The sequence below is a fragment of the Sarcophilus harrisii genome, chromosome 1 (genome assembly GCF_902635505.1).
Source record: "Sarcophilus harrisii chromosome 1, mSarHar1.11, whole genome shotgun sequence".
Taxonomy (NCBI): Eukaryota; Metazoa; Chordata; class Mammalia; order Dasyuromorphia; family Dasyuridae; genus Sarcophilus; species Sarcophilus harrisii.
Window position 1 is genome coordinate 508,858,876 of NC_045426.1, and position 22,014 is coordinate 508,880,889.

The 22,014-nt window shown below is 34.8% G+C and overlaps 1 protein-coding gene across 6 annotated transcripts in view; it reads left to right on the forward strand.

The window, feature by feature from the left end:
* Window positions 1-22,014, forward strand: part of LDLRAD4 (low density lipoprotein receptor class A domain containing 4) — a 567,965-nt gene that overhangs the window by 163,539 nt on the left and 382,412 nt on the right. The window contains exon 1 of one of the 6 annotated variants that reach the window (XM_031946679.1): window positions 9,531-9,580. The exons of 4 other annotated variants lie outside the window; for them this stretch is intronic. The gene's annotated coding sequence lies outside the window, so the exon portion shown is untranslated. Of the gene's footprint in view, window positions 1-9,530; window positions 9,581-15,550; window positions 15,649-22,014 lie in introns of those variants that run through there. One more of the 6 variants, XM_031946678.1, reaches the window with a different exon arrangement.

The following is a 22,014-nucleotide window of genomic DNA, read 5'->3' on the forward strand; positions in this document are numbered from 1 at the left end:
TTTGTTAGTGATATATAAGAATGCTGATGACTTATGTGGGTTTATTTTATAACCAGCAACTTTGCTAAAGTTGTGGATTATTTCTAATAACTTTTTAGCAGAATCTCTGGGGTTCTCTAAGTATACCATCATGTCATCGGCAAAGAGTGATAATTTGGCTTCCTCATTGCCTATTCTTATTCCTTTAATCTCTTTCTCAGCTCTTATTGCTATAGCTAGCGTTTCTAATACAATATTAAATAGTAACGGTGATAGTGGGCAACCTTGTTTCACTCCAGATCTTATTGGGAATGGTTGCAGTTTGTCTCCATTACATATGATGCTTACTGATGGTTTTAAATAGATGCTGCTGATTATTTTAAGGAAAAGTCCATTTATTCCTATACTCTCAAGTGTTTTTAATAGGAATGGATGTTGGATTTTATCAAATGCTTTTTCTGCATCTATTGAGATGATCATATGGTTTTTGTTAATTTGGTTATTAACATGGCCAATTATATTGATAGTTTTCCTAATATTGAACCAGCCCTGCATTCCTGGTATAAATCCTACTTGATCATAGTGTATTATCTTGGAGATGATTTTCTGTAGTCTTTTTGCTAATATCTTATTTAAGATTTTAGCATCAATATTCATTAGGGAGATTGGTCTATAATTTTCTTTCTCTGTTTTCAGCCTACCTGGTTTAGGTATCAGTACCATGTCTGTGTCATAGAAGGAATTTGGTAGGACTCCTTCATTCCCTATTTTATCAAATAATTTATATAGCATTGGGGCCAATTGTTCTTTAAATGTTTGGTAAAATTCACATGTAAATCCATCTGGTCCTGGGGATTTTTTCTTAGGGAGTTGTTTAATTGCCTGTTCTATTTCTTTTTCTGAAATGGGACTATTCAAGCAATTTACTTCTTCCTCTGTTAGTCTGGGAAGTCTGTATTTTTGGAGGTAGTCATCCATTTCACTTAGGTTATCAAATTTATTGGCATAAAGTTGAGCAAAATAACTCCTTATTATTTCTCTAATTTCCTCTTCATTGGTGGAAAGTTCTCCCTTTTCATTTTTAAGACTACTAATTTCATTTTCCTCCCTCCTTTTTCTAATCAGATTTACCAAAGGCTTATCTATTTTATTGGCTTTTTCATAGAACCAACTCTTAGTTTTATTAATTAGTTCAATAGTTTTTTTACTTTCAATATTTTTAATTTCTCCTTTTAATTTTAGAATTTCCAATTTAGTATTTGATTGGGGGTTTTTAATTTGGTCTTTTTTTAGTTTTTTTAGTTGCAAGCCCAATTCATTAATCTTTTCTTTCTCTGTTTTATTCAAGTAAGCCTCTAAGGATATAAAATTCCCTCTTATTACCGCTTTGGCTGCATCCCACAAATTTTGGTATGATGTCTCATCATTGTCATTATCTTGAGTGAAATTATTAATTGTATCTATAATTTGCTGCTTCACCCAATCATTCTTTAAGATGAGATTGTTTAGTTTCCAATTACTTTTTGGTCTATTTCCCCCTAACTTTTTGTTGAATGTAGTTTTTATTGCATCATGATCTGAAAAGAAAGCATTTACTATTTCTGCTTTCTTGCATTTAATTTTGAGGTCTTTATGTCCTAATATATGGTCAATTTTTGAATAGGTTCCATGAACTGCTGAGGAGAAAGTATATTCTCTTCTATCTCCATTCAATTTTCTCCAAAGATCCAACATACCTAATTTTTCTAATATTCTATTTACTTCTTTAATTTCTTTCTTATTTGTTTTGTGGTTTGATTTGTCTAATTCTGAGAGTGCAAGGTTGAGATCTCCTACTATTACAGTTTTGTTGTCTATTTCTTCTTGCAACTCTCTTAACTTCTCCTTTAGGAAGTTGAGTGCCATACCACTTGGTGCATATATGTTTAATATTGATATTGCTTCGTTGTTTATGCTACCCTTTAGCAGGATGTAGTTTCCTTCCTTATCTCTTTTAATTAGATCAATTTTTACTTTTGCTTGATCTGAGATAAGGATGGCTACCCCTGCTTTTTTGACTTCACCTGAAGCATAATAGATTTTGCTCCAGCCTTTTACCTTTACTCTATATGTATCCCCCTGCTTTAAATGTGTTTCTTGTAAACAACATATTGTAGGGTTCTGACTTTTGATCCAGTCTGCTATCTGCCTCCTCTTTATGGGGGAGTTCATCCCATTCACATTTACGGTTAGAATTACTAAATCTGTATTTCCTGCCATCCTAATAACCCCAGATTGTGCTTTACTTATTCTTGCCTCCCCCAACCCTCTTTCCCCCTTTTAAACTTATGTACCCCTCTTGTATCACGATACTTATCCTCTTTATAATCCCTCCCTCCCCCCCTTTGAGTCTTTCCCCCTTCCTTCCCTTATTACTCTTTTTCTTTTCCCTTTTCCTCTCCCCCGTTTTTAATGAGGCGAGAGAGAATTTTCTCTAAAACAAATGTCAATTATTTTTCCTTTGAGCCAACTCTGATGAGAGTAAGATTCACACAATGTTCCTCCCCCTCTCTAAATTCCCCTCAGATATGATAAGTTTCCTTAGCCTCTTTGTGGGATGTGGTTTCCCTCTTTTATCCCTCCTTCCCACCTTATTCTGCCATCATCCCTTTTCCATATCTACTTCCCTTTTTTATGTTATATCAGTACTATCAAATTTTACATGTATTTTTTTTGTATATCCACAACAGAAATACAATTCTCAAGAGTTATTTTTTACCTTTTTCTGCATCTCTTGAGTTCTATTCTTTGGAGATCAAATTTTTGTTTAGTTCTGGTTTTTCTTCAGAAACAAATGGAATTCATTTGTTTCATTAAACGTCCATCTTCTTCCCTGGAAGAAAATGCTCAGCTTAGCTGGGTAGTTTATTCTTGGCTGCATCTCAAGTTCTTGTGCCTTTCGGAATATCATATTCCAGGCCCTTCTTTCCTTTAATGTAGAGGCAGCCAGATCTTGGGTGATCCTTATTGTGGCACCTCGGTATTTAAATGGTTTTTTTTTGGCTGCTTGTAAAATTTTTTCCTTAATCTGATAGTTCTGAAATTTTGCCACAATATTCCTTGGGTTTTTATTTTAGGGTTTCTTTCAGAAGGTGTTCGATGAATTCTTTCAATGCCTATTTTACCTTCTGATTCTATTACATCTGGGCAGTTCTCTTTGATGATTTCTTGTAAAATAGTATCTAGGCTCTTTTTTTCATCATAGTTTTCGGAAAGTCCAATAATCCTCAGATTATCTCTCCTAGATCTATTTTCCAAGTCTGTCATTTTAGAAGTAGATAATTCGTGTTTTTTCAGTTTGTCATTTTTTGGTTTTGCTTGACTGATTCTTGCTGTCTCAATGCATCATTAGTTTCAATTTGTTCAGTTCTAATTTTTAAAGAATTATTTTCTTCATTAGCTTTTTTTACTTCTTTCTGTATATGTCCAATTGAGTTTTTGAATGTATTGTTTTGGTCTGTGGAATTTTTTCCATTTCACTAATTTTTTTTTAGTGAATTATTTTCTTTTTCCAATTCACAGATCCTACTTTCTAGTGAATTCTTTATTTTTTCCAATTCACAATTCTTACTTTCCTGAGATTTTTTTATTTTTTCCAATTCACCAATTTTGTTTCCCTGCACTTCCTGGGAATTTTTTAACTTTTCCAATTCGTATTTCAGGAAGTTGTTGCTCTCTTGTAAGGCTTCTCTTTCCTTTCCCCATTTATCTTCTAACTCTCTTTTGAGACTTTTAATGGTCTCTTCTATGAGAGCATTATGTAAAGGAGGACAGTCTGATGCATTTTTGCTGTTTGAGGTCTCTTCAGGTTTGCTGACCTGCTCTTTTTCTGCATAGAAGCTGTCGATTGTTCTTTTCATCTTTTTATTCATGTTTTAAAGCCTTTAGGGTAGGTCTCCTAGGCAAGGGGGTTACCAGCTTCCTCTGCAGAGCAGGGAAAGATGTAAACCGATTTCTGGCTCCGAGGTATGGGAGTGCTCTGGGTGAGAGTTTTCCCTTCCCCCAACAGGAAGTGGATTCAGCACTGGCCGAGCTATCAAACTGCTTAGTAGGGCTGAGTGGATTATCGATTGCCCTCGGCTAGAGACTAAGTGGTGAAAGTGTCACTGCCCCAGGCCGGAGCCTCTTGTGGGACTGTGAGTATTAGCAGCTGACTGCAGACCGCCACAAACTCTGCCCAGTGTCTCTGCCTGATGCAAATCGGCCCTGGAAAAGCTCTATGGCCCCAAGCCGAGCTCCCCACTGAGCAGATTGGAGGCTAACCCGGGCTGCGTCCTCCTGCCGTGCAGGATCACAACTGCCCCAAGGAAAAGCCCCTTACTGCGGGTTGGGGCTGCGCGCTTGTGCTGAGATCTGTGCCTTTCACCCTGGGTTTGAGACTCTCCTCGGAACCTAATTTCTCTCCCAGTCTGCGCCGATCTCCCCCCTGGCCCCGGAACCAACCTTTTTTGGCGAGACTGCAGATTTTCTTCGGCCGGTGAGTTGTACTACTTCTTATCTTTACGAATTGTAGCAGTCAAGACTATTTTTGAGGCTCGATATAATATTGATAAAGAGGGTAAGAGAAGAGCTTAGAAAGTCGCGTGTGTCTTCTCCGCCATCTTGGCTCCGCCCCTCTACTCTTATTATTCTTCATAAAATTCCCTGGAGTCAGGAAAATCTGAGTTCAAATCCAGCCTTGGATAATTTGTAGTTATATGACCCCACTTAATCTTTATCTGTCTCTGTTTTCTCATCTATAGTGTGGAGATAAATACTAGTACCCATCATCTAGGATTATTGCGAGGATGAAATGAGATAAAATTTGTTAAGGGTTTTGCAAACCTTAAAGTATGCTAGTTGTTGCTATTATGTTTGATAAGTGTTTCTTACCAGCTAATTCATTTATTGGTTATTCTTAACTTCATTATTCCTACTTAGCACAGTGCCTGACACATAATATGTACTTTATTAATGTTGATTGATTGATTTTTATAAATAAAGAAACTGGGATGTTAAAAGAGTTTGACTGGAAATATTTGAGGTAATGCTTTGAAATATTGAATAACCAAGTATGAGTAAAACTATATTATAGCTAAGATTTTTGAGGTTTACATAAATGGTGTTTTTAAAAGTTATGTTCCTGGAAGAGCTTAGACTTGCCATTGTAAAGAGATGTAGTTACTTTGAAAGAAGGTAGTTTATAACTAGAAAAATATCCATGTCCTTGTTTGTTGGTTAGGGTTCAATAGTTTTTCTTGATGTGTTGTATATGCAGGGGTTGCTAAAGAATGATCGTATATCGATGACTATTATATTTTACACATCTAGCTGTGAGAATGTTATCTGGAGTGTGAAAGTATCCTGGTAGTCACAGAGCTTCATGTTGTGGTGTGAGAATATGATTATTTCTTACTGTCTTTAGCAACTAAGTGAGAGAAGGAAAGGAAAAATAATTAAGGACTCTGGTAAAATAAACCAAGGTCATCAATAAGACCCAAGCAGGGTAAGTACATTACTTATTATGGAGGCCAAGAAACCCTACAATAACAAGAAAGCTGATGATAAACTTTTTGAGATGGTAATCTAGCTCAAAACACTAGAGTTCAGAAAGGGATTTGAGTATGAGTATGAGAGAGATTCAAGTTGGATTTGAAAGATACAGTCTTCTCAGATATAAAGAATAGGTAGTTATGAATTAGTGAGAAAGGTATTAACATGTATAACATGTCTTATATTAATACATCTTTTTCAACAGTGCTTCTGATAGAATTCTATTTTTATTTTTTTTAATGGCAATTGAATAAAAAAAATGAGTGCTCATTTTATATATTAACCATGTTTTTATCTGAAGCCCCAGTGGGTTTTTAGCAAATGATGAGGTGGCAATTTATTCTACATGTAGGTCCTATATAAAGATAATTTTAAAAACAATGAAATTTTTTAAAAATACCAAACTTGCTAGTTTCCATTTATATGGGAAGGGACAATAGAAGCAATAAAGAGGTGATAACAGTAATCATTGTCCTATGGTTAATTTATTTAATTCTATAGAGTCACAGTTTCACTGAGTGTTCAAATTGGAAGGGATGACAAATATGAACAAGAATGTCTTTAAGACATTGTGCATAAATTTTTTTTCTCAAGGAAGAAACTATCATGAATATCAGCTATAGACCTCTGAATCTTGAACTTAAGCAATTAAAAAACCAGAGTTCACAATATCAAAGTAATATCTTTATAATTCTCTTTGTAACTTTCCTGCTTTTTTGTTTCTTAGTTTTTATGTGATTACAATTTCATTGCTTCTGTGATTCTTATGTATGGATGATTTTTACTGCACAATCACTTTTTTGGGTAAATAGTATTTTATTTTTTTCAATTACATGTAAAGATAATTTTCAACATTCATTTTTTATAAGATCTGGAGTTCCAGATTTTTTTCTCTCCCTTCTTCCCCAATATGGCAAGCAATCTGATATAGATTATACATGTTCAATCATGCAACCGTATTTCCACATTTGTTATGTTGTGAAAGAAGAAACAGAACAAAAGGAAAAAGCCACAAAACATATAAACTAACACACTCTCTCTCTCTCTCTCTCTCTCTCTCTCTCTCTCACCCACACACCCACACCCACACACAGAAAATAACATGCTTCGATTTGCATTCAGACCCCATGGTTCTTTCTCTGGTGAGTCTTTGTGGAACTGTCTTGGATCTTTGTATTGTTGAGAAGAGCTAAATTAATTGTGGTTGATCATCATACAATGTTGCTGTTACTGTGTATGATGTTCTCCTGATTCTACGTAACCATTATTAATGTATACCCAAAAATTGCAGAAGAGATTGGACTGGTTTATAGAAGAGAAAAATTTCAAACCTGAAGCAGTCGGTAGCATCTATGTGATATGAATAAATCACTTGTGCATCTGTTGCTGTCTTGAGAGAATGATTTGATGATAAGGTAATACATTTTCCTTAAGTATAGTTGGTAACTCACTCAAATCATTATACCTAGCTATCATCAGACCAGATGGTACTTCCTGTTCCATCTAGACATCAACCCAAGATTTTTTGCTATGTACTCTACCACTGGATAGAACAAGACACTTGATAATTCCATAATTCTTCTTGAGATAAATTACAGGATTGTAAAATTCAGAGTTAGAAAGACTTTACAGATTATTTAGTCCAAGACCTAATTTTGCAGAAGAGGAAACAGATCCCCAAAAGCAAAGTGATTCGCCCAAGATCACACAGATTGTAAGAAACAGAAATGGGATTTGAACAAAGTGCTTGATTCCAATTTCAGTGCTATTTCCATTATGCTACTCTGTCTTAGTTGCATTCTACCACAATACCTCATATTGTGATCTCATTTTCCCTTCAAATAGATTACAATTTAAGCACAGACACATATTCTGAAGATAACTATAAATTATTCTTGCATACTTTCATTCAAGAAACATTCATTAAATATTTACTAATGGAGGATGCAAAGGTAAAACATGAAACAAATTCCTTCCCTTCAGGGCCTTATATCCAACTGAATTAAGGTTGGAATATATATCATTACAATTGAATATTGCAAAAGGAAGTTTAACAAAAGTAAATGAAAGATTCAGACATTTTTTTAGAAGAATTTTGAGAAAGGAGAAGACACTTTCAGTTGGGGGTAGGGAGGTTTAAACCAAAGAAATGTTCCCTGTGCCAAGGTTTTTGCGGGGGAAAAAGGATGTTGATTGACAGAGATGATGAGGAATATCTCAGGAATATCTCAGAGATAACCTAGCTATTTATTTTGGTAACTGTTTATTTTGGCTGGAATGTAGAGTGTGAAAGAAAATTGAAATGATCACCTAGAGTTATATTATGGGAGATATGTAGTTGTGATCCTTAGAGACAACAGGGAATAGCTAAATTTTTGATCTGGACTGCTATGGTCAAACCTATGCTTTAGAAAGACTTATTTGGTCAGCAGTGGAAAGGATGGATTGTGTAATGGAGCTCCATGAATGGGGAAAGGTGAGAGACAGTTGAAGTAATAAAGGGAAGAGGTCCTGAAGAATGGTAGATCAGAGTAGAAAGAAGAGATAGAGACTAGAAATGTGGAGATCAAAAGAACAAAACTTGATAACTTTTTGGTTATAGAGAAAAAGGGAAGAATCAAAGGTGATTTAAAATTATAGCATGAGTAGGTTGTTTATGATTAAAGTTAAGATTATGAGTGATTAGAAGAAGAGTGTTGCTCTGAGAGTTATTTTCTGCCATTATGTATTGTCCACATCTCCCTTCTAGGTTTCTCTTCAATTATTAGATGGAAATAAGTGTACTGGTGTAAAGAGGATCAGCTATTCAATGAGTCAAAATTAATGTTTGATGGAAAGTGCAATTCAAGATATTTAATTTTCTACTCATTTTTCTTCATTTTCATAAATAAAACTATGTGTACTTAATGTGTACTTGTTTATGAAGTCAGCAGGCAAGCCCTAATTGTTTAGAAAGAATTGTATATTTGTTGTTTTAGAGGAGATAGCTTCTTATCCTTAGAAGCAGCAGGGAGCTCTAGAGGTTCTCGACTTCTGCCAATTATTGGATAATTGTTTAATTTTCTCTTCTTTCAGGTCTAAGAATTCAGATGTGGGAAAGATTTTATACAACATAAGTTCTTCACATCATTATTAGGCATATCTTCTACCTTCATTCTGAGAATTGTTGCTTTGTGTCTTCACTTTGTTGAAAAGCAGTAATTCTTTTTTTTTCTAGGCTTAATAATTACTTTGTACAGATTATTCTAGTCAGATTTTTATCCAGTTACTTAATGGCTATTTAATTATTCTCTCTTCCGCTGCCTAATGCTCTCTTCTTAACTGTTAAACAGTTCTTTATGGCTATGACATTAGCCTCTTTATGTGCCTCCCTCTGTACCCTCTGCTTACTAATCTTACCCACAGACTTCTACAGTTGACAGAATTAGGTTGTTAAAATGTTAATATATTTCAACATAATAAAAATAAGTATAAGAAAATGTAAAAACTTAAAGATCTACATTTGTGAGGTTGTCTCAAGTTGCTGCATTTGTAGAAGCTCATAAAATTTTTTTCCCCCTCTATATTTGCCATTTCCTTTACAGGCCTTTCATGAATCACAGGAAAGATTAATTGACATCAAAGGGAACTTCCAAAAACTTTTAAGTGAAATCATTTAGTCACTGGATTACCTTCCCATATTTATACACTAAGCTTCAGCAAGTTTCTGTGAAAATCACTGTCTTGATTTTTATCCTCTGTGATGTGAGAAGATAAATTTCTGTTCTCCTTTAATCCTAATTTTTAATTATTTCATATTTTTCACTCCATGATCTCCCCACCACAATCTTTGCTTTCCATCTGTTTCACATCATTAGCATGTAAATAATGCAAATTTAGTGCTTTGATCTTCAGATTCTTCCTCACAGAATTCAAAATGATAGGTAGGACCAAGATTCTTCAGCATCATTTGTTGATTGTTTTTTTTTTTTTTCAGATCCAGATTAGAGTGGGGAAGTATGGGATAAGGATGCAGGTAATAGAGAGAAAGGTAGGGAGAACAAAAAAACTGCCATATTTCACGTTTATTTGTGTCCTTTATATGCTTTTCTCTCTCAGCAACATTAAACAATTCATATATTTTATATAGATTTAGTGAGAAGTCTCATACAGTTGAAAAAACACGACAGTTGAATCCCTAATTTCCTGCCTTGTATTAGATTGTAAGCCCCTTTACAGTAACTGTTTTCTTTTTATTAATTATACTCCTAGTGCTTAGTTCAGTGTCTGGCACATAGTAGGTGCTTAAGAAATATTTATTGGATTGGATTAAAGGAAAATTGGAGTGACCAACTATGACACTTATCCAAGACAATTCCAATAAACTTGAGATGGAAAAATGCCATCTCATCCAGAGAAAGAACTACTGAATGCAGATTGAAGCAAACTATTTTCACCTTTTTGTTTTTTCTTTCTTGTTGTTTTTCCTTTTTGTTTTGATTTTTCTTTCACAACATGACTAATATGAAAATATGTTTAAAGTGACTGTACATCTGTATCAGATTGTTTCATGTCTTGGGGAGTAGAGGGAAGGATGGAAAAGAGAAAAAAAATTGGAATTCAAAATCTTACAAAAGTAAATGCTGAAAACTATTTTTACATGTAATTGGAAAGAATAAAATGCTATTAAATGAAAACAAAAGAATAAAGAACTTCAGAAGTGTTAGAAATGTTTGGCCCAAACAGTGAAAAATGTTATTGCCTGGTTGGGACAGGAATCAGGAAAGTTCTTATAGGAAATAGCATTGAAATTAGACTTTAAAGTTTAAAGGATAGGTAGAAGAGAAAGAAGAATGTTCAAGCCTTAAGAAGAGTGTAAACAAAGACACAAAAGTGGAAAGTCAAAAAACATGCTCAGAAAACTTTGAATAGTCCAGTTTGCCTGGAGTACTGAGTATGTGAATGGAATGAATAAGAAATCACACTGGCTTATGGTCATATCAGATGGTGGCAGAATAATAGGAAATGAAGAGCCATTGGTTATTTTTTGAGTAGATGTATGCTCAAGGGAAAATATTTTTTTAAAGAATTGTGTGGAATGAATTGGGGAAGCAGCTAATTGGGAAGTTAGAGGAGCTCTAACCTCAGTGGATAGAGAGCCCTGGGATTGGAATGAGGGTGAGGACACTTAATTAGGCAAAATGCTTTACCTTTGTTTCACTTATCCATAGGAGTTCAGAAATGGCAAAGTATTCCAGCATCTTTGCCAAGAAAATCTCCCCAACAGTATTGGTATGCTATGGTCCAGGGGGTCATAAAAAGCTGGACACAATAGAACAACAACCATCACCACAGAATGATTTGAGAGTAGAAGCAATATGACTTAGCTCTCTACTCCATAGCTCAAAACTCATTAACATTATTGCTTATTCTCTCATTTTTGCTCTCATTTCTAGGGAATAAATGGTTTTTGTTTGACAAATGGTCAGCTCCATTTTCCCATTTTCATCCTTTCATGTTGATTATCTCCTATGCTTGGAATGGTCTCCTTCCAAACCTGTTTCATAAGATTCCTGCCTCTCTTCAGGACTTATTCCTGGTACCATTCTTCCTACCCCAAGGAGAGCTTTTGCCTCTATCCCTAAATCTAAACGTTTCCTTCCTCCTGAAATTTTTTTGCATTTCTTTGTCTATGTGTATGATACATCCTCCCATTAAACTCCTTGTGAGTTTTTTGCATTTTTCTATGTATCCCTTGCATTGAGCTCAGTGCCTTTCATGTAGTTAACATTAAATAAATATCTTTTAATTGAAATGAATTAATATTTTTTATTATCAGTATTCTTGGATAGATTTTGATCTTTATAATAAATTTCTAAAACATAATTTAATTTGTAACTTTAAAAAGTTATGATAGATTGAATTGTAAATTTTCACTTAGAATGCAGCAAAAATGTTATTTCTTACTGTCCAAGCAGAGAACTTTTTTTTTATTCACAGGGAAAAATAGTTTTTTTCTCCTTTTCCCTCTTAGAAATTTAGCCTCAAAGACTAGATAAGGATTAATGAAGGAAGATCCTGTTTCACCATGGAACCTGTCATCAAAGTTCTCTGACCCCTTCTGCTCCTATTCTATGGATATTTTCAGGCTGCCTCCTTTGGTGAGCCTTCCTGTTGGTGCCACCCAGGGAAGGTTGAGGAAAGCAGTATAATGGGGCACATAGCCTAATTTGGGTCAAATAAGGGGATGAGTGAAAGGAATGAAAGACTTACTGTGGTCTTTCTGTTGACATGGTGATGCTATTCATTTCTTTTGCTCTGTGGTGATGATGATTCAGTATCTCAAAAACAGAAAATAACAACAGTCCACCCCAAAACTAATTTTTCTGAATATACTAGACTACTGCATTATATACTTGCACAGTTTCTTTTCTTCTTTTTCAGAAATCTAGTTAATTTGGAGTCTATTTTTCTTAAAAACAAAACAAAACACATGCAGCACGCATGCATAGTTCTTAATTATGACAAATGGAAGGAGTTAAAAAATACTACACTCATCAAATTCCATAAAATTTACAAAATACCCAGTATTTTGGGGTCATACATAACAAAAGAAAACTTTAAATATATTTTCTAAATACTGTAGCAGTGAAGATGGCCCACTTTGTTACCTCGGAGTGTGCTTTAGGAGAAAAAATTGTGTAGGAGTTATCCATTTTCCTAAAACAACAACAACACTGAACTAGATAAATAATATTCACCTTACTATATTTATTTTATATACAATTTTATAAAATACCTTTTCTTAAATTAGTCTAACAGCAAAAGGTTAGAAGAGAATTTTTTTTTGTTATTTTTTAAAATTTTGGTAAACAATTGTCTGGAAATCTAAATGACTTTTTTCCCTCCTGGATTAGCCTTTTTCTTAATGAGGGTGTAGGTTTGGTACTTTTATATCGATGTCACCAGTGCTAATATTTCTTGGAATCTTGGAAGATTAATATTTTTTAGTACCGATACTGTATGGATTAGAGCTCCTGTTAACTTAGCCTTGGGTTTCTCAAGCTTATTTTCTACATCAATTTGAGTAACAGTTTCATTCATGTCATCCTTACCATCACCATTTTGATCAAAATATTGCGGATCTTGTCCCTAAGTTCTGTTCACAGACATTTTCAAAATACTTGTCTAGTATTTCCACAAACACTTATATAGGGTCTAAAATGCTAAATTCATTTTTTGAAGAATCCATTTTTTTGGGGGAAGGGGCTGAGGCAACTGGGATTAAGCGTTATGCCCAAAGTTACACAGTTAGGAAGTATTAAGTGTCTGAATTCAAATCTGATTTCACGTCCTCTTGAATTCAGGGCTGGTGCTCTATCCACTGCACCACCTAGCTGCCCTTGAAGAATCCATTTTTGAAGAATATAATGTGGCAAAATGCATGTAAATTATTTCGTTGTCAGAGCCACCTCTTCTTTCTAGGAAATAACAAACACTTTTAATTCGCTAACTACCAAATGGAAAGTTTCCTTAATTATTTGTTGTGTGTCTTCAGCATAGGGCTAGTAAAGTTGAAGCACTAGAGTTCTTCATGATAGTTGAAGATAAAAATTACTTTGATCATAGTGGAGCTAAAGGCTAGAGTAAGCAGAATGTGCTTAAGTGGATGTCATAATTGGGGTATAATGGGAATCCAGATCAACCCTTGTGCTTCAGGTATTTCCCTTAATCTGTGCACATGACCCGAAACAACAGCTTTTCCACTGTTTGTTGGAGGCTCAAACCTCTAACATATGTCAAGAAATGGACTTGTGCTAATCTGATAAAAGATCCTTCCCACCAGGTAGTTTGTAGAGTTCTGTGAAGGCTGTGCTTATATTTATAATTGGTGGGGAGAAATGGAGACATAAATGGAAGCAGAGAAGGCTTCTCTGGAGACAAATGGAAGACATAAGTGGAAGCAGAGAAGTTCTGACATGAACATATAATGGGAGCCAAATTGTTCTTTTGCTGTGTTGCTATTCTCTTGGATTATGTTCATCAGAGTAAGTTATTATGGTATATCATCGTCCTTTGAATCTATAGGGATTGAGATAGTTAACTAAGTATAGGAGACTCTAATGAAAGAAGTTATTTTTTGAGTGATAGGACTATGAATAGAATAAAATGACCTTATAGGCTACTTGCCACACAAGGTCAGTTGAAATCAAAGGAAGGGCTTGATAAAGGTAGAAAAGACCACAACCCTGATGCAATAACTTCTATACAGAAAAAGAACATGGCATAAAGGCTAGAACTCTGAACTTTGAGTGAGAAATCTTATTTGGACATTTACTAGTTGTGTTATACACATATTTAAGCCTTTCTGTGTTCAGTTTCCTCATCTTTGAAGTGAAGGATAAAATGAGTATTTCCTAGAATTGTTGTGATGATCAAATTTAGTGCTTTTTATAAATGTAGATTTTTTATTATCTAATCATCCAGGATCTTCTAAACTTCCATTTCTTTCTCTTTCACTTTGATGGTGTTGGTATCAAAAAACAAACTGGAAGCAGATAAGTCAAACTGATGACATTAGATCACTTCCTTTTAACTTCTCTGAATGTTGTTAATGTTTAATATTTAATTCTATTCTGTCTTTCTAGAGTCTCACTTATAATCAAAGAATCATAAATCTTTAGAACTAGAGAGATAACTAGTCTAGCTTCCTTCTTCTGAATATGAGGAAGCTTGGGCTTTGAGAACTAACATGGCTTGTTCAACTTTCTGCATTGTTGTCTACAGAATCATCCATCTGGGCCTTTTCCTAAAAGTTTTTGATGATGAGTTAATGAGTTTCTGTAGTTTTGCTTTATTTAAAAGGGGCATCCAGTTTGATCTGGAAGGCTAACAACAGAACTCCTTACTCCCTTTCCCTCGTTTCAGTAGTTCTAGTTAGGAACATTTGAGATAGAGTCCTGACACAGAGCAGTTGCTGCTGAATCTGACAGAGGAATTTCAACTCTGTCCCATTACCGTTCTCTTTTTGGGGGTCATTGTTATATTTGTTTTGATTGCTTCTGAGAGTATAAAGGTTACTATCACACATGTGTTGACTTAGTACAGATAAGGTTCTGGTGAAAATGGAATTAGACTATTCCAAATTCTCCATCTTTGTATTTCTGTGAAGAATATTGATTAGTTCCCAGAGTCTCATGGTGATTGCCTCCCTTGTATGAGAGCTTAATTACCAGCATTTAAAATTAGTGTTCTTATTGCAGGGTCAAAATTGAATCATGCAGTGATTCAACATACGAGCCTGCCTGTGGAATTCTGGCTTGTGTGGTTTTTATTTTTGCTGGGTCAAGTTGTTGGGGAATAAGGGAAAGTAACACAAGGTTAAAATTATGATATTTCAAATTAGTGCTTTGGTTTTGCTTTTTTTTTTTCCTCCTGAAATGCACAAAGGTGAGTCTAGAGGATGATTATCTTATTGGTTCAGAAGATTCTCTTTTTTAGAACTGGAACTTTGTTTCTGCTTAAGTTTTGTTTCTGCTTAATATGTAGTTCCCAAGTCACATAGTTCAAGTAAATTGGGAACCTAATTTGAATGGGGATGTGGGAAATGCAAATGTTTTAACTGGGTTTTCCATTATATTCTAGAAAGCTATTTCTTCTGTCAATGGAGATTAGCTCTCACTGGTAATTGGGAAATATTGGCTTTTCAAGAAATATTGGCCTTTTGTTAGTTAAAGCCACAAGAGCTCTCTAACTCTTAATATTTTCTTTTACATAAGTCATTTTGAGTGTTAATTAAATATTCTCTTCACATCTTAAGATGAAAAATTAGCACATACAACTAAATAAAACCATGGCTGACAGGGATAGGAACAATACCATAGGAATAAATCTTTTTTAAATGTCTTATTACTGAGTTGAATATTTAGTTTAAAATAAAGGATTAAAAAAACCACTCAGTTGTCTTATCTGATTTTATAAAACACAATGAAGAATATTTTTTAACATTTGAGATATTTTGGGGGGCTAAATTGTATCAGACATTTGTGGTGTTATTGATCCAATATTTTTTTTTCTTTAATACAGAGAACCACTAAAAGAACATTCCTTTTTGGAAAGGTATGAACTTTATTCTCTGTTTAGTACAAAGCAGTGTGGGATGGAATAGAAATGTGGTATAGTCTTCCCTCTGCATTAAACGTACTCAGCACTGTCAATAATGAGAAGTTAGAGAAATTGTCACTAATTTTGAAATTAGGTGGTTTAATTATGTGATGGAATCAGGGCAAGAAATTAGTAAAGATAGACTTTACTTTCTTTAACAATTCAATTAAAATATAAATAACTATTAGACTGGACTTTGTAGTCAACTTTGCTACTAAGCACAAAGAAATGGCTTGCACTCCCAATTATTAAGGAGCTCTTCTAGTCCCATGATTGATTTTTCAACTGTTATTTTGAACTTATACAATATGAGTAGAGTTAAAATAGACCTCTTAAAATAGTAGTCTTCTGAGGCAGGCTTTAGTCTTCTTCCTAAAATGTAGACTTGGGTCAACATTGGCAGGAATCTGTTAGTTGTAGACAAATGTTCTTTACAATTGTATTGAATTTTTTGCAGTTTAGGGAAGAACTGGTGCCTCAAGGCTGTAACTCGTGTCACAGTATCAGTCTTCAAGGAGTTTCTGCTTCAGAACCTGCTGTCAACACACATAGGGTTCCAATTTGATTTAATCAGAAGTCTGAAAGGGAAATGAATGGAACGAAGAACTTGTTTCAGCCACACTTACATCCTAGTTTGACACATTGATAATATACATGATAGATAGGCAGATTAAAGTTGTCAGACTTATCACCCTAGTGAAAAGCAGCCTGACATGTAGTAGACAGAGGACCTTACTAATAATCTGTGCACCATTCCACTTTGGCCTGCAATGTCAAGTTATTTTTTTGCTTCATTTAACCAGGCCAATGCCTAGTGTCTCAAGTGACAGTGGGAAGGAAATTTGACAATCTCTGACAGTGCTTAAACTTTAGGGGATTCATCTGTAAAATGAGAGGTTAGACTAGCCCTCGAAGGACCCTTATTACTCTAAATATTATCTAATTATCTAGTGTGAACCCACTTAGGTTTTGGCTTGGTAAAGCACAAGTCTCTTTCTTTGCTTTTTGCCTCTTTCTCAGGGTACTAATATGAACTAGTGCAGATATGTTGTTAACCTTTCAAGTTATGACTTTTCTCATCATGGTTTCAATGTATTATGAGTCAAAATAAGAAACCAAATGGGAAGTTTGGGGGAGTTTTGTGGAAGCCGCAGACAACGCATGAAGGCCAACAGATGACACAGAGCCTCTGACCAAATACTTAACTCAAATTTTATCATAATGCATAAAGAGAAAAGGAAAAAATTTAGACTTGGGGACAGCCAAAAATTTTGTGCATATTTTCCAGATCACAGGGGTATTACTCCCACCCAGTCCTTGCAGTATGGAAGGGATAGCTGTCCTACTTTTAAGGCAGCTCAAGATTTCATCTGAGGGCAATAAATAATTTCAGGGCTCTTACAGAACGGATCTTAAGAGGACAAAACATATACTTACTTTGACTCATTTTCTTCAAACTTCCTTATTTCTGTTGAAGACACCAACATCCTCCCATGTCACTGAGGATGACAATCCTGACTTTTCCCTGTCCCACAGAACATATCTAGTTAATTGCCAACCCTTAATGAATCAACCTCCACAATATCTCTTAAATATATCCCATTTTCATATCCACCTCTTATCCTCCTTAAAATCTCTTGCTTTTGCCTCCAACTCTTCACTTAACAGACATTACCTTAGCAAAGGACCTCATCTTTTTTTACCTGTACTATTTTAGTAACATCCTAGTTAGTCTCTCTCGTTTAAGTCTTTTTTCCATTTTCAATTCATCCTCCTCATTGCTGTAAAAATAAGCTTCTTAAGGAATCATGTCAATCTTCTGCCTAAAAATCTGCATTTTTTTCCTTATTGTCTCTCTACTGTCTTTAGACTTATCTTGACCAAATGGTAGAATCTCAGAGTTGAAAAATGAGTCAGAACCTATCTAGTCCAACCTAAACCTGAACAGAACACAACTTAGTAGGGCAGTGAATAGAGCACAGGGCTTAGAATCAAGAAGACATCTTCAAAGTTCAAATCTGGCCTCAGACACTTAGTAGCTTTGTGCTCCTGGACAAGTCTCTTAATCCCGTTTGCCTTAGTTGTAAACGAGAGGAGAAGGAATTGGCAAATCATTCTTATATCTTTGCCAAGAAAACCCCAAAGATTTGGACACAACTGAACACCACCACTACCTTAAAATGGTCCTTTCTATAATGTACACAGCATGTAGTCACCCAGCTTTTGCTTAAAGGTCCACAGTAAAAGAAATCAACAACCCGTTATCACTTAAAGCTCTACACAGTCTAGCTCCAGATGACATGCCAGATTTACTTCATTTTACTGGTATCATTTGCTTTATGTCCCAGCAAAATTGGTTAATTAAATATTTCCCAGATTCAGCACTCCATTTCCTGTTGCTATCCTTTTTTTTTTTTTTTGACTGAGGCAACTGGGGTTAAGTGACTTACCCAGGATCATATGACTAGGAATTATTAAATGTCTAAGGTCAACTCTGAACTCAGATCCTCTTGACTTCAGGTCTAGTGCTCTATTACACATCTAGCTGCACCCCCCATTTCTATTCTTTTGCAAAATTGTCTTCTATTTCTGGAATTCATTCTTTCTTCCTCACAACTTCTTCATTCTTTCTCTTCTTTCAAGAAGTGCTAATTCCTCTGAAAACTCTTGCTGATCCCCTTAATTGTTGGTAATATTCATTCTCTTCAAATTATCTTGCCCTATATTTTGTGTCTAGTATATATCCTATTTCATCAAAATGTAAGATTCTTAAGTGTGGGAACTGTTTCATTTTTGCCTTTGTATTTTTGGTGCTTCATACTTCCTCAACAAATTATAGGGACTTAACAAATATACTCCTGAAATCACTTTGATACTTTTTCTCCATTGCCAGTGAATCTTTTCTTTGGAAAATATTGTAAGTTCATTTTCATAGAGAAGGACCATGTCCTAGATTTCAAAATGTTTAATTCTACAGCTTATGGACAAATAAGATTGACAAATTATAGATAAGTACTGCTGGCAAAATCATTGAACAGCTGTTAGAAATGAAAGCAGGAGTTGAGGTAGGCTCAGAGAACAATACAGGTCAAACTAACTTTGTTTCATTTTTAGCATAAAGTTATGGGTAGATGAATAGAACACTATAAATATAGTATTTATTGACTTAAGCAGGATTTTGGTGAAGTGTCTCATAATATCCCTGTAGATAAGCCCATAATAACAATAACAATAATACCATTACTATTATATACAATATTAATATTATATATAAACTTGTGTGCTAAACATCAGTCCAGTGTGGTGAATTCCTTACTGAATGAACAACAAATTCTTAAGTTCACAACAAAAATTGGTGATGTCCATCAGAAAGGAATTCACTTCCTATATTTTGTATTATTCTGCTTGCGGAAATGATGTGTTATATGTTTTTGCTGATGATTTGGGTGACGAATTTAATGTTTTACAAGAGGATACTACTTGTATGTGTCCACAATGTTTTACAGATTACCTTGGGATCTACAACGTTATCTTTAGCTTCCATATTTTTCCATTTGGCAGAGGTTAACTATTTAGTGGTGGAGGCAGTTTCTAGGCTTTTAGGGGCTCTTATAGTGGCTTTGCAGAAGTTAAGCTTTCTGGGTTCATTGAGGTGGTACAGTAGATAGAATACCAGCCTGGGAATCAGGAAGTGGTACAGTAGATAGAATACCAGCCTGGGAATCAGGAAGAATTGAATTCAAATTCAGCCTCACAAACTTTCTCTGTGACTTTGAGCTACTTATACTTGTTTGCCTCTATTTTCTCAATCTATAAAATGAGCTGGAGAAGGGAATGGCAAACCATTCTAATATCTCTAATATCTTTGCCACCCCCCACCCCCAAAGAGTCACAAGTTAGACTGAACAGCAAAACTTCCTAAGAAATGTCAGTAGTCTTTGCTTTACTATTTTTCCATGGTTACAACTGTTTTAATTATATATAATGGCTTTTGATCTTTTATTTTTAATTTAACTCATTGGTTATTTATTTAGAAGTAGCTCTATTAATTTCCCTTCCTAAAGTGAGATTTCTAGAACTGAACACAATTTTCCAGATGTCATCTAACTGAAGGATAGTATAATAGGAGTATCACTTCCCTTTTTTTCTTCCACCAGTGCTTTTCTAATGCTAACTAAACTCTTGATTGTTGTTGTTTTGGCCACCATAGCATACCATTGATATATATATGGAAGCTATAGTCCATTAAAACTTTTTTCAAACATATGCTAAAATCAGTGGAGTTGTTGCAAATTTCAGCTTGGTGGTCACTTCTTACATGATGAAGTTCTCCTAGTATTGCATGCCCCCTTGAAAGTACCTACATTTAAATTAATGTTCACAGTTGGGATAAAAACTGTGATTTTCATCATTTTCTGTCCTTTTTGCTCTCACTTGACTACATCATTAATGGAATCAAAAGGGCTGACATCAGCTTTAAGGGTTTTTTTATTGTTTAGGGCATTTTATTGTATAGGATATTTTTATCTGTTTAATGAATTGCTGTGGAGGAAAATAAATCACTTAGTGCTCTGCCTTTTAGTTATAGGAGTCTTTGAATGAGAATCTCCCCAAGATTAGAGATGCAGTCTGTCAGGCCCATGATCACAAGCATTTCAGATAGTTTATTCTCTTTTGGCACAGCATTCAATTATTCAGCCTCTTGAGCTTGATGATAATGCTGCAGAATTGGATTTGAGGACAGGTTTTGCTTAGTAGAAGGAATCATTTCTCCATGATTTAGATAATGCAATAGAGTTCTGGGTTTGTGATTTAAAAAAAACTGAGTTCAAACCCAGCCTTAGATATTAACTATCTTAAGTGAATCATATAGCCTCTATTTGCCTCAGTTTCCTCATCTGTAAATGAAGATATTAATGGCATTTATTTATTGTGAGGATCAAATGAAATAACATTGGCAAAGCATTGTTATCATTATCATGATATTCTGTGGTGTCTATTAATTCATTGGATTGGGTTCCTCCTTCACAAATGCAAGATTACAACCCCTCTAAGTCTTCTCATTCTATATAACTCATAATTTTCCATACATTCCCCATAGAAGGAAGATCTGCCCCAACTGGATGTTCCTTATGAAGAAATATGATTCTGAATTTAGTTCACAATTTCCTGTTATTGGGAGTTGCCATTTAGATACCTGGTCAGAATTAAATTAATCATGTATTTGTGAATAATCAGTGTTATTAATAATAACACATTATATACTACATATAAATAACCAGAATTATTATAACTAATATGTATTTTGTTTTAAAGTTGCAAAGCATTCTTCATTCATTATCTCATATTAGCCTCATAATTTCTCTGTGGGAAAGGGACTCTGGATATATTTTCTCCACTTTGTAGATGAGGAAACCTAAAGATTCTGAAAAGATAAGTGACTTAGTAATATCCACACTGCTAGGCAGTATCTGTAGTCTGATTTGAACGTAGCTCTTCCTGCCTCTGAATTAGGTTTCCTATTTTTTTGGGGAAAAGAGAAGGATTCCAACAGATGTAAATGCAGAAGATGGGCATTCTAGGCATGGGGGAAAAGCTAGATGAATTCATGGAGGGTAAAGTTGGTAGTGTATCCTCTGGTGTCAGTTCATAGTTTGATGGGACTGCAACACTGATTGTGTAAAATAAAATGATGCTAGAAAATATGTTTAGAATAAGATTATACAGGACTTTAAAGGTCAAGCTAAATACTTTACTTTTGTCCCAGAAGCAATGAGGTGCTATTGAAGATCTTTCAACAGAAGAATGATGTGTTCGAAATTTGTGTCTTAAGATTATTTTGACAACTGAGGGGAGGATGTATTGGAGAGGGATGAGATTAGATGTTTAGAAATAAAAAAAAATTGTATCACAGAAGCCCAGGAAAAAGATGACAAGAGCCTTAATGAAAGTGATGGGTACATGAGTTGTGAAAGGGAAGGAAGTAGATATGAGATTTTCCATCAACAGCTTTTAGCAATGAATCTTGTAGGAATTCAGGAATTGGAGAACCAAAGATGAAGGTACTATGAGTTGTAATTTGATTGTCTAGATCATGTTAGTGAATTATGTTTGTGCTGAGTCAGTTGGAAATTTTGTACCTGGAAACTGCAAGAGTTACCCCCTCTACAACTTTTCCCCAACTTGCTTCACGTCACATTCCACTTTTGTAGGAATTTGCCTGTGCTGTTTAAAGATTTCCTCTTCAGCCAAACAGGCATGTGGCTGAGGCACAGTGGGAAATTGATTAATTTTGTTTCAGGCCACCTTCTGCCTTTGAAA